Source organism: Bombina bombina, chromosome 6 (genome assembly GCF_027579735.1).
Source record: "Bombina bombina isolate aBomBom1 chromosome 6, aBomBom1.pri, whole genome shotgun sequence".
Lineage (NCBI taxonomy): Eukaryota > Metazoa > Chordata > Amphibia > Anura > Bombinatoridae > Bombina > Bombina bombina.
This window is the reverse complement of record NC_069504.1, coordinates 1,100,516,838-1,100,530,424: the sequence shown is the minus strand read 5'-3', so window position 1 is coordinate 1,100,530,424 and position 13,587 is coordinate 1,100,516,838. Positions and strand designations below refer to the sequence as shown.

The 13,587-nt window shown below is 36.3% G+C and overlaps 1 protein-coding gene and 1 long non-coding RNA gene across 2 annotated transcripts in view; both read right to left on the bottom strand.

The window, feature by feature from the left end:
- Window positions 1–13,587, bottom strand: part of AMN1 (antagonist of mitotic exit network 1 homolog) — a 417,395-nt gene that overhangs the window by 235,437 nt on the left and 168,371 nt on the right. The gene's annotated exons all lie outside the window — the stretch shown is intronic.
- On the bottom strand, window positions 2,483–10,847 carry LOC128664235 (uncharacterized). Its single transcript, XR_008402939.1, has 2 exons — window positions 10,232–10,847; window positions 2,483–2,944 (listed from the first exon to the last, which is right to left on the bottom strand). It is a non-coding gene; the product is annotated as an uncharacterized LOC128664235 (long non-coding RNA).

Below are 13,587 nucleotides of genomic sequence, written 5' to 3'. Positions count from 1 at the left end.
CAAAAAAAATAAGTTTATACAGAACACAATAGTTGATAAAAATTTACAAAGTCAACCACATTGAAGGATTAAAAAGTGATTTAAGTATTTTCTTTGGTATCAGGTAACCTTGAGGTGTAGTTAGCCCCATGGTGGGAGTTGAAGGTAATGGTAAAATATCATGTTGCAGCAATGTCTCTGGTAATTAAGTAATATCCCTAATTTCCATTTTTAAATTTCAAAGTTATCACTTTTTCTAGCATTACCAACAACTGACGATGGAATATTCAGTTCAGCCATAGTTTTCATAAAAGTCTCCCAACCTTGCAGTGTTTTGCGCATGGTGACATTGTGACTTTGTGTAGCGCAACGTACTATGTCTAGTATGTTTGAACCAATAATTGTTTGGTTTTTGTAAACAAACTCCCCATTATCATTCCAACTAGTTATATGTTGTGATTGTACCATTTTAGAAAGAAGTAATTCAGAATTCTTCTTAAACCGGTCATGCACATTGTTAACAACTTCATGAAATATTCTATCACCTTTTTCAATAGATGCACCACTTGTGTTATTATCAGTGTGAATAGGATCTCCTGGGGACATTAAAAGTGTTTAAGTAGTATTCTCTCTAGAATTTTGTTTAGCAAACACCAGATATTTTTGCAATACATCATTATACTTTTTAATTTTTACATCCTCAGGTAAATTAGAATTATTTAAGATAGAATTATTTAAGATATCAGCAATTTCTGTAACTGTGTGACAAATATCTGTATCACCCTGCGGAGTACGTTTCAAACGGTCCATGTTTTGTTTTGGTACCAGGTACATTTTTTGAGTATGCTCCATTAACGGTTAGTTAAGAGACTTGTCAGTAGAGGTATAGCAAATCCTAAAAGCGGTGCTAAAAATACACCATATTGATTTACCAACTTCATTTTTTTTTGCTAATGGATAATGTCCTATTGCTAAGACTTTTTATAATTTTGCTCCACTTTTTAAGACTTTTTAATTTCCCAATTGCGGAATAGCCTGCCGTGTATGTAATCAAGAAATTCAGTTCAGCCATAGCTTTCATAAAAGTCTCCCAACCTTGCAGTGTTTTGCGCATGGTGACATTGTGACTTTGTGTAGCGCAACGTACTATGTCTAGTATGTTTGAACCAATAATTGTTTGGTTTTTGTAAACAAACTCCCCATTATCATTCCAGCTAGTTATATGTTTTGATTGTACCATTTTAGAAAGAAGTAATTCAGCATTTTTCTTAAACCGGTCATGCACATTGTTAACAACTTCATGAAATATTCTATCACCTTTTTCAAAAGATGCACTACTCGTGTTATTATCAGTGTGAATAGGATCTCCTGGGGGCATTAAAAGTGTTTAAGTAGTATTCGCTCTAGAATTTTGCTTAGAAAACACCAGATATTTTTTGCAATACATCATCGTCATTTTTAATTTTTACATCCTCAGGTAAATTAGAATTATTTAAGATATCGGCAATTTCAACATCCAAGCGTGTTGTAACTGCGTGACAAATATCTGTATCACCCTGTTGAGTATGTTTCAAGTGGTCCACGTCCTGTTTTGGGACCAGGTACATTTTTGGAGTTTGCTCCATTAACGGTTAGTTAAGAGACTTGTCAGTAGAGGTATAGCAAATCCTAAAAGCGGTGCTAAAAATCCACCAGATTGATTTAACAACTTTTTTTTTGCTAATGGATATTGTCCTATTACTAAGACTTTTTTTTAATTTTGGTCCACTTTTTAAGACGTTCTTTCTGCTTTGCTGTCAAGGACAATTTACCTTTTAGAATGTTGAGTGCTATTTCACATAAAGCAGATATTAAGTCTGTAGAAGCACTACGTAAAATAGTCTCTCTCTGTGCTGGTGAAGCACAACTTAACATTTTTAAAGCTTCCCAATTGCGGAATAGCCTGCTAGACATGTTTACACAGTCAAAATATTATAAGTTGAATGATGGATAAACCAAAAAAACTTTACTTTTTATAGGACGACTGTTTAAAAATATACGCAACAGGTGTATCTGGTGGAAAGAGGGATGTTCTTAGCCTGAACTCATCAGGTGTGGTGGCTCTTAAATCTACTAACAAATAACCATAAGGGAAACGTGTGGTAACTTACTATAAAAGCAAAAGCAAGTTAATTCTTCTTTCCACATTCTTACTTGTGAAAGGCTGTTGTTCACATCTGTGTAAGGTTGGATATTGATCTGCTAAGTAGTGTCAAAATGACCACAGGTCACAGGTCAGGTCAGATAATGTTAATTAGAATTAGTTCAAAGTTACCTGCAATCTCACGCTGCTGACATTTGCAACTATAAAAGATTGCAGTAAAAACTACAGGAAATATGGCTGATTGTGTTACATTACTGAATAAAAATCATGAAGCTATATTAAAAGAAATATATTATAATTCCGATTATCCTAGCTTGTGAAGGTATAATCTAGATTTTATTAAAGACACAGAGACGAGTATTTTGCATATCTTTCTTTATACTACTTAATGCAGCCTTTTAAAGTAATGATACAGAAGTGAATAAAACATTAAAACAATACAGATAAAACATGTAGAACATAAGTAGCCAATGAAATGGGTACTTTAGTGAAAACAGAAAAAATGGACCAATAGGATGTATCATAGCTCCCATAAACTGTCCAATACGAGCCCCAACTTCCTCTTTCTTGCTTGAAGCTGAAGATCCAGAGATTACAAATAACAGAAACCAGTTCCAACATGAAAACGAGAACCAACAGAAAAATAGCAATCCAAAAGGACATGAGGAAACTTCTTTTAAATCCAAAACTTTGAGATGAAGCAGAAAACCAGGATTCTTTGAACTTGGAGAAGAACTTCTGAGGATTTGAAGGGATTGATTGTAGAGACGAATGAAGAGGGATGAAACCACTTCTCAATAAGTCTTCATGATTAGTTGGTAACTGAAACCAAACATAATGTTAATAATGATAAAACAACAAATGGGAGGGTACATGTAGAGGTGGGAAAATACTCGTCTCTGTGTCTTTAATAAAATCTAGATTATACCTTCACAAGCTAGGATAATCGGAATTTTATTACAAGCACAGAGACTCCTATTTTGCAAGTTTAAAGTAAATATTAAATAAATAAATTAAATAAATAAATTGTTAGCTGGATGAAGAATGGGTTTGAAATAAAACTGTTTGAAAATAGAGTCCGAGGACCAATCTGCAGAAAATAAAATTTGTTGTAAAGGAGCCGCTTTGAGAAAGGCTTTAGAAGCAGCGGAACCTCTAACAGAGTGAGCAGAAAATATTGAAATATCAATACCCGCTTCTTTCATAACCCACTTCACCCAGCGGGAAATAGAAGTATTAGAGACAGGAGAATGAGGAGGAACAAAGGAAATAAAGAGTTGATTAGAGGATGAAGATCTGAAAGGAAGAGTTCTAGATTCATATTCTTTGAGACATTTAACCACACAAAGGGAAGGTTCAGAAGGTAAAAAAGGATAGAAAATAGAAGAAGAAAAAGTTTTTGTTCTTCTAGATAAGAAAAATGTAACTCCTTCAGGAGAAAAAACTTTAGAATTAAAATCCAAAGCACCAACATCAGAAACCCTACGAAAAGAAATGAGACATAATAAGGTAGCTAATTTAGCAGAAAGTTGTTTAAGGGAAAGAAGGTTATTGGGAGGCCAAGATTTAAAAAGAGAGAAAAAATTTTCAACGTCCCAGAAAAAATTGTATTTGGGAGTAGGAGGACGTTTAAGTCTAATGGCTTTTAAAAGTCTACAAATGAGAGGATGTTGACCGATAGGAAAATTATTCAATAAAGTGTGTTTAGCCGAAATAGCAGATCTATATAGATTAATAGATCTGTAGGCTAAGCCCGATTCAAAAAGGGAGGACAAGAAATTGATAATATGATTTAAATCAGCTGAAAGGGGATCCAAGTTCCTAGCCAAGCACCAGCGAGACCATTTTGTCCATGCGTAAAAGTAAGATTTCCGGGTGCCTGGGGCCCAAGATTCTTGTATGAGAGATTTAGCTCCTTCAGAAAGTCCTTCGAGAGGGCAGGAATCCCCGAAATTGACCAAGCAATGAGACGGAGTGATTCTTGAAGAATGAGTTCGTGAAAATCTCCTTCTGGGTTGGACAGTAAGTGAGGAAGATGAGGAAGAAGAATGGGAAGTTTGAATGACATTTCCAGAAGAGAAGGGTACCACGGTTGAGTTGGCCAAAGTGGAGTTATTATCAGGAGAGAAATTTTGTCCCTGCGAACTACTGAAATCGTTCTCGAAATCATCGAGAAGGGTGGGAAGGCATATGCTCCCTGAGGAGGCCAGAGTTGGAGAAAGGCGTCTATTGCAGCTGCTTCTGGATCCGGTCTCCAACTGTAATAAGGAAGAATTTGAAAATTTAGGCGAGAAGCAAAAAGATCTAGATTGAAAGGACCTCTGAGATGAGAGAGAGAAAGAAAAACTTTCCTGTCGAGTTTCCAGTTGCTGAAATCTGTCAGAAAACGGGAACCCCAGTCCGCAGCTGTGTTTGAGAGACCCGGAATATACTCTGCTTTCACAGAAATATTCCTGTCTAAACACAAATGAATGAATTCTTTGGTAATATTGGATAGGTCTCTGGATTTCGTACCTCCTAAACGGTTCAGATAACGAACTGCAGAGATATTGTCCATGCGGAGAAGAATGGTAACTGGAGAAGAGTTTTTTACAAAACTCTTGACAGCGAAAGAACCCGCTAACAATTCTAGACAATTTATATGGAATCTCTTTTCTGAAAGAGACCACTTTCCTCCTGTGATGGAAGGACCGCATCGAGCACCCCAACCGGATCTGCTGGCGTCTGATTCGATGATAAGGTCTGGGGAATTGCCAAAAATAGCTCTCCCATTCCATGCTTCCATGTGAGAGAGCCACCAGGAGAGTTCCTCCTTGGCTTCTGGTGAAAGTTGAATTAAGTGAGAGTAGGAGAAACCTTTTTGTAAATGGCAAATTTTGAGTCGTTGTAATTCTCGATAATGTAGGGGAGCAGGAAATATAGCCTGAATAGAGGATGAAAGTAACCCTACTATCCTGGCTATATTCCTGATGGGAACAAATTGAGCTGAGAGGGTACGAGATATTTCTTTCTTGATATTTTTTATTTTGTCTGGAGGAAGACTGAGAGTAGATTTGGAAGTATCTATGGAGAATCCCAGAAAAATTAGAGATTGTGAAGGAGTTAAAACAGATTTCTGTTTGTTTATAATAAAACCTAGATTCTCCAGAAGATGAGTGGTAAGGGATAAATGATCTAGTACAGAATAGAAATTCTGATTCATGATCAGGATGTCGTCTAAATAAATGATTAAACGGACTCCTCTGAGTCTCAACCAGGCCATAACTGGTTTTAACAATTTTGTAAATATCCAAGGAGCTGAAGAAAGACCAAAAGGAAGGCAAGTAAAACTCCACAATTGGTCTTTCCAGTGGAAAGTTAGGAATTTTCGATGTTCCGGGGCAATAGGAACTGTCAAGTAAGCATCTGTGAGGTCTAATCGGACTAACCAATCGTTCTCTCTGAGACAGTCTCTTAATAGATGAATTCCTTCCATCTTGAAATGATGATAAGAAACAAAGGAGTTTAGTTCTCTTAAGTTTATGACCGGACGAAATTGTCCGTTTTTCTTTTTTACTAGGAAAAGATTGCTGATGAATAAATTTTGAGAAAATTCTGTTTTTTGTATAGCTTGTTTTTGAAACAGACTTAAAACCTCTGATTGAACTAGATTTTGATCTTCTATTGAAAAATGGATGGGACGGGGTCTTAAGATCTGAATAGGAGGGGAGGAAAATTCTATCAGAACACCTTGGACTGATTGAAGAATCCAAGGGTCTGAAGTTATTAAATTCCAATTTTGAACGAAAAGAGAGAGTCTGCCACCAAGATTTTCTGGGAAAGAAGGAAGAGAAGAAGGAAAAAGTGGACTTACTTGAAGGGGGACGAGATCTTGCTCTGGAACGCTGACCCCTTTGGAACCATGGTCTGGATCGGGATGGAAAGAACTGTGAGGTGGAAGGATCTTGAAAGGATCGATAAAAGGGCTGTTGAAACTGTTGTTGCTGGAATTGAGGTCTTGTCTGATAGTTTGTGCGGCCAGGAAAGCGACCTCTGCCTTTCCCGGCCCTGTCGGAAAAACTATTAGGATAGAAAATTTTACGAACTGAAGTTCTGACTTTATTAAGATTTGAAAAAGTATTAATATAATTATTGAGGTCTTTAAGAAAAATATCTCCAAACAGAAGACCGTTAACATCAGAGTCAATTTCATTAGTAGCATTGTCACAAATTTTGGGATCAATTTTCCGTAGAATGTTCTTTCTACGTTCAATAATAATTGCTGAATTAGCATTTCCAACGAAAGAGAGGATTCTTTGAACCCATTCCCTAACTAAAAAGGGATCGAGAGGGGAATTTTCTAAAACAGCCTGCTCAGAAATTTCAAAAAGTTTGGAAATAGGGCCAACTGAGTCTAAAAGTTTATCCTGGCATGTTTTCCATGCCCGATCCATGCCCTTCTTGACTTTATAGCCAGGGGAACCAATAAATTTTATAATTTTAGGGTCAATTTCAGGAGTTATACAAGAATTTTTTGGAAGAAGAGGACGAGGGCATTCCGCTCTCATTTTGTTGCGTGAGTCTTTTTTGAGAGGGAATTTTAATTGGAAATCAATAAACGTGGCTACGTCTAAAGAAGGGCACCATTCAGAGGATCTTGGGTGATGAAGATCATCTGCACAAAATCTTGGGTTTCCAAGACAATCAAAAAATGTAGTCTTTTCATTTTTTGAATGTTTAATTTTATTAATAGATTTTTTACATCTTTTTGCCTTAGGGGAGTCAGATTTTGTGGATAAATTATCTGATATATCCTCAGAGTTAGAATCAGAATTTTCTTCTGTAGAAGAAACTGAATCTGAAGATAAAACCGCCTTTTTTGATTTTTTCAGAGATAAAGACTCAGAAATTTTTGATCCCATATGTGACCCCTTGGGATTAGGGGAAGGTTTAGCGGATGTTTTCCTTCCTTTGCCGCCAGGAATTGTAGAGTCAGTTAAAGTCTGACGAGACTTAGATAATAGTTTTTTGCTTGCTATAGCAGAAGCAGAAAAAGGTCTTTTTCTTTTAAAAATAGCTTTAGGAAAAGGCTGTTGGGATAAGAGTTTAGTCATATGCGACATCATTTTACCCATAGAATTATCAATCATAGTCTGCACAGATTGTGCAGAAAGAGGTTCATTTGATTGAGTAATTTGTGACATGTTATTAATAAATTATAATTAATTAATTATTTTTTCTATGAAATAAGTGACAATAAAATTTTTTAAAAGAAAGAACTTCAGTCAATAAAATAAAAATTTTTTTGGAGCAACCGTTTTAAAATATAAGACCAAAAAATTGCAAACCAAATAAAAGGGCTTAATATCATAAGTAAGCCTGTAACACCATCTAGTGGTAACAAAAAACAGCAGAGTGAAATAAATTGAAATGGATACTAAATATGTGTAGCTGTATCCAAAATGCTAACGTCGTGAGGGGAAGCTCAAATAATATGGAGAGAGTGAGTGACGATGTCAGGGGGCGGTAAAAAGAGGTGGGAAGAAACGGAGAGAGAAGCGGTGACGTCACAAGATGGCGGGCGGCCGCTCGAGACGCAGTAACAGGGGAGAAATTTGAAAGTAAGGTAAGACAGTTAAGCAGTAAGGGAAAAGGGAGAAAAAACCAACGAGTAGTGTGGCGGTAGGAATATAAAGTATGAGAAAAAACGAAAAGATGAAAAAACGGAGAAAAAGTTTTTTATATGAAATTAAATTAAAAGAAAACACAATATTACATAAATGTAAGAGGCAATAAGAAAAGTTAAAACGAACTAAATGGGAAAAAATATAATAATAATATTAAACAGATAAATAAAATGATAAACATATATAGAGTAAATTTAAATATAACTTATCTGCATCAAGCAGCAAAAAGAAAGAGGAAGTTGGGGCTCGTATTGGACAGTTTATGGGAGCTATGATACATCCTATTGGTCCATTTTTTCTGTTTTCACTAAAGTACCCATTTCATTGGCTACTTATGTTCTACATGTTTTATCTGTATTGTTTTAATGTTTTATTCACTTCTGTATCATTACTTTAAAAGGCTGCATTAAGTAGTATAAAGAAAGATATGCAAAATAGGAGTCTCTGTGCTTGTAATAAAATCCATTAAAAACAGGTTCTTTTGGAGGGGTACATAATCTGTATCATGTGTCTAAACAATAGGACATTAGCAAAGGAGACAATGAAACATTTTGAAAAGACCAAGATACTTATACCCTCCATAAGCCTGTTAGACGTGTTTTATACCCTCCATAAGCCTGTTAGACGTGTTTTATACACTCCATAAATCAGTTAGATGTGTTTTATACACTCCATAAACCTGTTAGACGTGTTTTATACACTCCATAAGCCTGTTAGACGTGTTTTATACACTCCATAAGCCTGTTAGACGTGTTTTATACACTCCATAAGCCGTTTAGATGTGTTTTATACACTCCATAAGCCTGTTAGACGTGTTTTATACACTCCATAAGCCTGTTAGACGTGTTTTATACACTCCATAAGCCTGTTAGATGTGTTTTATACACTCCATAAGCCGTTTAGATGTGTTTTATACACTCCATAAGCCTGTTAGACGTGTATTATACCCTCCATAAGCCTGTTAGACATGTTTTATACCCTCCATAAGCCTGTTAGACCTGTTTTATACACTCCATAAGCCTGTTAGACATGTTTTATACCCTCCATAAGCCTGTTAGATGTGTTTTATACACTCCATGAGCCTGTTAGCTGTGTTTTATACACTCCATGAGCCTGTTAGATGTGTTTTATACACTCCATAAGCCTGTTAGACGTGTTTTATACACTCCATAAACCAGTTAGATGTGTTTTATACCCTCCATAAGCCTGTTAGACTTGTTTTATACACTCCATAAACCTGTTAGACGTGTTTTATACACTCCATAAGCCTGTTAGACGTGTTTTATACACTCCATAAGCCTTTTAGATGTGTTTTATACACTCCATAAGCCTGTTAGATGTGTTTTATACACTCCATAAGCCTTTTAGATGTGTTTTATACACTCCATAAGCCTGTTAGATGTGTTTTATACACTCCATAAGCCTGTTAGACGTGTATTATACCCTCCATAAGCCTGTTAGACATGTTTTATACCCTCCATAAGCCTGTTAGACCTGTTTTATACACTCCATAAGCCTGTTAGACATGTTTTATACCCTCCATAAGCCTGTTAGATGTGTTTTATACACTCGATAAGCCTGTTAGATGTGTTTTATACACTCCATGAGCCTGTTAGCTGTGTTTTATACACTCCATGAGCCTGTTAGATGTGTTTTATACACTCCATAAGCCTGTTAGACGTGTTTTATACACTCCATAAGCCTGTTAGACGTGTTTTATACCCTCCATAAGCCTGTTAGATGTGTTTTATACCATCCATGAGCCTGTTAGATGTGTTTTATACACTCCATAAGCCTGTTAGCTGTGTTTTATACACTCCATGAGCCTGTTAGACCTGTTTTATACCCTCCATAAGCCTGTTAGATGTGTTTTATACACTCCATAAGTGTCAGATTTTATTCTGCTTTTCCTAAAAGGCAGAAGAAAGAACAAAAGAAAGTAATGTTGAACCACAACTGCAGCCTAAAATTAATGTGAATGTAGTAAGGCAGATATCTTGTACATATATATAACAAGGGCGCAACAGTTTGTTTAATATGTAAGTAGATATCTGTCTGGCAATTAATATTGGTTTAAATATGAATATGCAGCTACGCAACATGAATTAAAAGATGCATAGTGCAAGACAATAAACCGTAAACAATAAGTTGTGAATAGTTATAGAATGGAAGTATATAAGGCGAATCCTTAAATAGGCAAGAAATATCAGTAGCGTATCAAATTCTTAGCTAATATAAATATATGAGGAAAACTTTCAGTGCAAGGAAAGAGTTAATGTTTCAGACATAGATGAGAATCCTTCTTCCTAATTGTTTGTAATTCTAATTTGGCTGTTTATAGACTGGAGGAGTGTAGCGGAGTAGTTACGTTATATTGAACAGTTCAGTTTCTATGCAGAGTTGCGGTAAGAGGAACAGGTAAGAGAATAGGGTTGAATCTTACCAAGTAAAGAGAGGTTCAAGTCCTTTTAGATAGAACTTTTGTTGGTGTCCGGTGAGGTCCGTTGCCTGTTAGCGCTTGTAGGGAAGATTGCGGTTAGCAAGTGAAAGTTCCGGTGGCGTGTGACGTCACAGCCGGTTCGTTTGAGCAGAGATCCTGTGTCAGGTGCAACAGCTGCTGAGGAGAGTGAATCCTGAGTAGGTCCGTTGCGTAAGAGAGACAGAATTCTAAGCAATCAACAGTAGGTTAGTTGATCTTTTATACGATGTGAGTGGGAGGGATTTTCTGGATAGGTGCAAGAACACAAACAGCAAAGGATGGGCAGAGAGTTAGGTTACTATATTTTCATGACAATAAGCCTGTTAGCTGTGTTTTATACACTCCATCAGCCTGTTAGATGTGTTTTATACACAGGTTCTTTTGGAGGGGTACATAATCTGTATCATGTGTCTAAACAATAGGACATTAGCAAAGGAGACAATGAAACATTTTGAAAAGACCAAGATACTTATACCCTCCATAAGCCTGTTAGACGTGTTTTATACCCTCCATAAGCCTGTTAGACGTGTTTTATACACTCCATAAACCAGTTAGATGTGTTTTATACCCTCCATAAGCCTGTTAGACTTGTTTTATACACTCCATAAACCTGTTAGACGTGTTTTATACACTCCATAAGCCTGTTAGACGTGTTTTATACACTCCATAAGCCTTTTAGATGTGTTTTATACACTCCATAAGCCTGTTAGATGTGTTTTATACACTCCATAAGCCTTTTAGATGTGATTTATACACTCCATAAGCCTGTTAGACGTGTATTATACCCTCCATAAGCCTGTTAGACATGTTTTATACCCTCCATAAGCCTGTTAGACCTGTTTTATACACTCCATAAGCCTGTTAGACATGTTTTATACCCTCCATAAGCCTGTTAGGTGTGTTTTATACACTCCATAAGCCTGTTAGCTGTGTTTTATACACTCCATGAGCCTGTTAGACGTGTTTTATACACTCCATAAGCCTGTTAGACGTGTTTTATACACTCCATAAGCCTGTTAGACGTGTTTTATACACTCCATAAGCCTGTTAGACCTGTTTTATACACTCCATAAGCCTGTTAGACGTGTTTTATACCCTCCATAAGCCTGTTAGATGTGTTTTATACACTCCATAAGCCTGTTAGCTGTGTTTTATACACTCCATGAGCCTGTTAGACCTGTTTTATACCCTCCATAAGCCTGTTAGATGTGTTTTATACACTCCATAAGCCTGTTAGCTGTGTTTTATACACTCCATCAGTCTGTTAGATGTGTTTTATACACTCCATAAGTCTGTTAGCAGTGTTTTATACAATCTATAATCCTGTTAGTCGTGTTTTATACACTCCATAAGCATGTTAGACGTGTTTTATACACTCCATAAACCTGTTAGATGTGTTTTATACACTCGATAAGCCTGTTAGACCTGTTTTATAAATTACATAAGCCTGTTAGACGTGTTTTATACCCTCCATAAGCCTGTTTGATGTGTTTTATACACTCCATAAACCTGTTAGATGTGTTTTATACACTGGATAAGCCTGTTTGATGTGTTTTATACACTCCATAAGCCTGTTTGATGTGTTTTATACACTCCATAAGCCTGTTAGACGTGTTTTATACACTCCATAAGCCTGTTAGACGTGTTTTATGCCCTCCATAAGCCTGTTAGACCTGTTTTATACACTCCATAAGCCTGTTAGACATGTTTTATACCCTCCATAAGTCTGTTAGGTGTGTTTTATACACTCCATAAGCCTGTTAGCTGTGTTTTATACACTCCATGAGCCTGTTAGACGTGTTTTATACACTCCATAAGCCTGTTAGACGTGTTTTATACACTCCATAAGCCTGTTAGACGTGTTTTATACACTCCATAAGCCTGTTAGACCTGTTTTATACACTCCATAAGCCTGTTAGACGTGTTTTATACCCTCCATAAGCCTGTTAGATGTGTTTTATACACTCCATAAGCCTGTTAGCTGTGTTTTATACACTCCATGAGCCTGTTAGACCTGTTTTATACCCTCCATAAGCCTGTTAGATGTGTTTTATACACTCCATAAGCCTGTTAGCTGTGTTTTATACACTCCATCAGTCTGTTAGATGTGTTTTATACACTCCATAAGTCTGTTAGCAGTGTTTTATACAATCTATAATCCTGTTAGTCGTGTTTTATACACTCCATAAGCATGTTAGATGTGTTTTATACACTCGATAAGCCTGTTAGACCTGTTTTATAAATTACATAAGCCTGTTAGACGTGTTTTATACCCTCCATAAGCCTGTTTGATGTGTTTTATACACTCCATAAACCTGTTAGATGTGTTTTATACACTGGATAAGCCTGTTTGATGTGTTTTATACACTCCATAAGCCTGTTTGATGTGTTTTATACACTCCATAAGCCTGTTAGACGTGTTTTATACACTCCATAAGCCTGTTAGACGTGTTTTATGCCCTCCATAAGCCTGTTAGACCTGTTTTATAAATTACATAAGCCTGTTAGACGTGTTTTATACCCTCCATAAGCCTGTTAGATGTGTTTTATACACTCCATAAGCCTGTTAGCTGTGTTTTATACACTCCATGAGCCTGTTAGACCTGTTTTATACCCTCCATAAGCCTGTTAGATGTGTTTTATACACTCCATAAGTGTCAGATTTTATTCTGCTTTTCCTAAAAGGCAGAAGAAAGAACAAAAGAAAGTAATGTTGAACCACAACTGCAGCCTAAAATTAATGTGAATGTAGTAAGGCAGATATCTTGTACATATATATAACAAGGGCGCAACAGTTTGTTTAATATGTAAGTAGATATCTGTCTGGCAATTAATATTGGTTTAAATATGAATATGCAGCTACGCAACATGAATTAAAAGATGCATAGTGCAAGACAATAAACCGTAAACAATAAGTTGTGAATAGTTATAGAATGGAAGTATATAAGGCGAATCCTTAAATAGGCAAGAAATATCAGTAGCGTATCAAATTCTTAGCTAATATAAATATATGAGGAAAACTTTCAGTGCAAGGAAAGAGTTAATGTTTCAGACATAGATGAGAATCCTTCTTCCTAATTGTTTGTAATTCTAATTTGGCTGTTTATAGACTGGAGGAGTGTAGCGGAGTAGTTACGTTATATTGAACAGTTCAGTTTCTATGCAGAGTTGCGGTAAGAGGAACAGGTAAGAGAATAGGGTTGAATCTTACCAAGTAAAGAGAGGTTCAAGTCCTTTTAGATAGAACTTTTGTTGGTGTCCGGTGAGGTCCGTTGCCTGTTAGCGCTTGTAGGGAAGATTGCGGTTAGCAAGTGAAAGTT